Consider the following 4,184-nt stretch of genomic DNA (forward strand, 5'->3'; position numbering starts at 1 on the left):
GCTTCCGGGCGAGCCGCCCCGCCCCCACGTGGGCCCCGAGGGTGTAGAGCAAGAGACAGCGGTGTCAGGAGCAGCCGCTCGGAGACCTTAGCGAGGTAGGTGAGCGGGGACCTGACTCGAGGAGATGGCGGGCTTGGCGGCGGCTCCACGGCGAGGCGGGGCCTGTGGCACAAGAAGTCCGTCGTTCCCAGATTGTGCTGTGCGCCTGAAGCGCTGGCGGTGGAGCCCTTGCTTGAGGTAGACAGTCCTGCTTCAGTTGGGGTCCCGGGCCCTGCACCTCCTCTCTGGGGTGCACGCTCTCGGAGACCGCCGAGGCAGCCTCCGTCAATGCAGAGCCCGAGGTGCCGCGCAGAATGGGGGGAGTGCAAACAATAGCAGCCGCTTTGTGCTGGGCGTTGCATGCACTGGCCCATTCAGTCCAGACAACAACCCGTTGAGGTTGGTTCAAGTCCCCATTTACCAGATAAGGAAACCGAGGCCACACAGCTGGAAAGTGACAGAACCAGGATTTGTAACCCCGTTTATCAGACTGCAAGAGCCCACATACTTAACCATCTACTACCAGCAGCAGCCAGGTGCGGTTCTACCTCCCCCTCCCCAACCCCTTCACCCACAGCTCTCCACAGCCCATCTCTGCCGGTAAGCAGATTTGAAATCTGTTTTTAAAAGTATCAAGGGGTGATGGTGGTCACTGAGGATTGGGCTGCTGGAGACCTGGATTCAAGCCCCAGATCTGATACTGACCTGCTGTGTGATCCTGGGCCGGTGTCTGCCATTCTCTGAGCCCAGTTTCACCATTGTTTAGGGATGTAATCAGCAAGCTTTAAGAAGCCTCTCAGCCTGGATATTTTAGGAGGCTATGGAAAAGGCAGCTTCTCCTTCTATCTCCCTGAGGAGAATAGGCTCTTCAGAGCCCTAGGACAACGCTGAGGTCTCATTCTTTTCTTTAATCCCTGTATCTAGCACTGGGGCAGGCCCAGAGTAGATAATTCAGTAAATGCATATCCAGTCAGTCCCTTTTCAGAACTGCTGGACAGCTGCTGTCCTGGGCCCTTCTACAGCTTTGGATTTTTTAGTCCTGGCCACCTTCTACCTACTTGGCCCTCCTGACTGTGGCAGTGGCACGGCCTACCTAGCCAGTGGCAGAGCCTGCTAGAGCTGGCGGCAGCTCACAGCCCTCTGTACGCAAACCAAAACCTCTGGAATCCTCAGCAGAGCATATGGGGGGCACAGGCCCTGCAGCTTTTTCTCAGCACCTCCTGGTGGCAGCTCTCAGGGCTCAACTTAGGTTACTCCCAGGTTGGGGATGTTGGCTCCTAAGGAATCACACCTTCACGATGAATCTGAAAAACTAATTCATGCTTCAATGTCCTCTACTCCAGACTCCCAGAGACACAGGTCCCTCCCACAGCACCTGGACTACCCCTCTACTCAGGCATTGGTGTGGCATTGTTTTATTTCTCCTCTACCACATAAGCTGATGGAAGGCAGGGACCCCACCTTAGACATCTTGAAAAACCCTGTGGCCCTCAGGAGTTTAAGTAAATGTCCTCCCTACTGGGTGTGGTGCAGAAGGCGCAGCGCCGTGCCAGGAGATCTAGTTCCAGCTCAGCCCTACTCCTGGTAATAAAATTAGCTACACATTTACTGTGTGGTTACTTGGTGCCAGACACGTACCTCAGCACTATCTCTTTTTGTTGTTTTTGGTGGTGGTGGTTTTTTGGCAGCATGCCAGGAGATCTAGTTCCAGCTCAGCCCTACTCCTGGTAATAAAATTAGCTACACATTTACTGTGTGGTTACTTGGTGTCAGACACGTACCTCAGCACTATCTCTTTTTGTTGTTTTTGGTGGTGGTGGTTTTTTGGCAGCTGGCTGGTATGAGGATCTTAACCCTTGACCTTGGTGTTACAACACTGTGCCCTAACCCTCATCACTATCTCTAATTTTCTCCACTGCCTTGCAAGTTTGGTAATATCATACCCATTTTATAGATTATGAAATGAAGACTTAAAGGCCAGGGACCTTGCTCAAAGTTACACAGCAGAGCACAGACCAGACCTGGGACTGTTTAACCCTGAAACATGGTTCTCTGTGCACCGCTCTATACAGCCTTCCCAGAAAGCTGACCTGTACCAATGTGGCTGGCTTACTCCTATCTTCAGTGTGGTGTCACAGAATTTAAGCTCCCTTGATTTGGGAGAAGTGCCCTCCCAGTGTATGAACATCTCCCAAACTTTGAGGGACTTTTCACAAAGCAAAACCCCAGCCTGTGTTTGGTTCTGTGAAACAGAGATGACACCCAGGGGCACTAAGATCTTTATAAAGCACCTGTTGTAACGGAGTGACTCTGTGTGGTATAGGTAACAGGACACTGGATTAGAAGCTAAGAGCTGCAGGGTCACTCTACTGACTCTACTCCATTCACTGTGTGATCTCAAGTCCTGTCATCTCTCTGCACCCCATTTTCCACATTAAAATGTTAGGGATTAAACTTTTAAATTTTTTTAGCACTGTCACCCATTTCTCAAATCTGCCTCTGAACCCTAAAATAAAAAAACAGGTCGAAATGGAACTGCTGTAGTGAGGCCTCCCCATTTACTCTTACCCTGCCCACCTCTCCCAGGCTCCTCAGGGCAAAATTCAGATAGCCAGGCTCCTAGGCAGCCCTGCCCAGTTGCTTCTGATAAGCAGAAGGCAAGCTCCCTCAGCCTCCTAAAGGGGATGGGGAGTCCAGGGCAGTGGAATGCAGCTTTGGATTCCAGGAGCCAGGGGCCTGCTACAAAGGTTGTCCCCTTGGAAGTGAATCAGAGACATGTAGACCTGGCTTCAGAATCTGACTTGACTCTCCAGAATGACTTTGGGCAAGCTGCTTAACCTCTCTGAGCCTCTGTTTTTGTATCACTGAAAGTTAGGGCAATTCTTGCAATTAAATGATATAATATAAAATATAAAGTACTTAGTCCAGTGTCCAGGACATAAGTAACACACTCAGTATATTTTTCTGTTGTTTCTTCCATCTCTCCAGCACCCAAAGTAGAGACAGTATGGGCAGAGAGACACCTACTGAATCAGGTGTTTATCAGTATGATGGGGTTTAGTATTTAAAACCCTGCATTTGGAGTTTAGAACAAATTCGAATTCTGGCTTAGTCTCTAACTAGCTGTGTGGTCTTGGGCAAGTGACTTAACCCCTCTGAGATAAGTTAACTCCTGATAGACATGAGCAAACTCTTGTGCAAAATGGGCAGTCAGGACCTCATATCTGCTGGATGATTGCTCATTTGGGGGTTGAGACATTTTTGAGAAGGCCTGACCTGCCCCACCCCTGATTTTCAGAGACACAGGCCTCTCTTGTATCAGGTGATGAGGCTGGCCTACTGAGGGGTGTGATGGTTGGGTGAGTCCCTCTGTGTCTCCTGATAACTGCAACCCCACCAAGGAGGAAGACCAGATAAAATGGGCCCCTGATCTGGTAGTGAGGGAGCTAAAGGGGCCTGAGAAACTGGGGAGAAAGGCAGCATCAGCATACTAACCCATCCCCCAACTCCCAGGAAGTCGACACACCAGGGTTCCAGTCCTGCTGTTTTAACAGTCTCTAACTCACTGTGTGACCTTGTGTAAGTTCATGCCCCTCTCTGGGCCTTGAGGTTCCATTCGTACAAGGAGCAATTAACCTGCCAGCCCCCATTTTCTATGGCTCTTTTTTTCCCTCCTATTTGGCTGTAGGGTGCTTCTCCAGGCACCTTCAAAAGGAAGTGTCTAAAACAGAGCTCTCCGCCTTCTCTCCAGGACCGGCTCCCCACTCCCCTCTTCCTGCTCTGTCCCTGTCTCTGCTGCCCTCCAGGTCAGGTGAGCTCAGAGCATCCACCCTAAGGGACTGCCTCTTGGCTGCCTTAAGATGGCCCTTCCGTCTCCACCCCTCTGACCCTCCCACATCCTCTGTTCCCCTCTGCTTCCTGTCCACTCTGCTCAGCCTGCAAGATTTATCTTCCTAAAGCCAGGCTTTAACCAGGCCACTCCCCTAACCCCTGCTCGGAAATCTTCCCTTCCTTCATGTAATTAAATATTTACTGTGTGCCAGAGTCAGTGTGTGGCAGGTTGCTGTGGGGGAGGCAAAAATGCACCAGTTCTAGACCCTGCCCTACAAAAGCTCTGTCTACTGGCATGAGATGAGACAGGCCAC

General features: G+C 50.9%; 1 protein-coding gene across 3 annotated transcripts in view; it reads left to right on the plus strand.

Moving 5' to 3' along the window:
• Positions 1 to 25: 25 nt before the first annotated feature.
• The window catches only part of ALAD (aminolevulinate dehydratase), an 18,750-nt gene continuing 14,591 nt past the window's right edge, over positions 26 to 4,184 (plus strand). For all 3 annotated transcript variants that reach the window (XR_550210.1, XM_008568741.1, XM_008568742.1), the window contains exon 1: positions 26 to 95. The gene's annotated coding sequence lies outside the window, so the exon portion shown is untranslated. The remainder of the gene's footprint in view (positions 96 to 4,184) is intronic.

This window comes from Galeopterus variegatus, unplaced genomic scaffold, assembly GCF_000696425.1.
Source record: "Galeopterus variegatus unplaced genomic scaffold, G_variegatus-3.0.2 Scaffold437, whole genome shotgun sequence".
In the NCBI taxonomy this organism is placed as follows: Eukaryota; Metazoa; Chordata; class Mammalia; order Dermoptera; family Cynocephalidae; genus Galeopterus; species Galeopterus variegatus.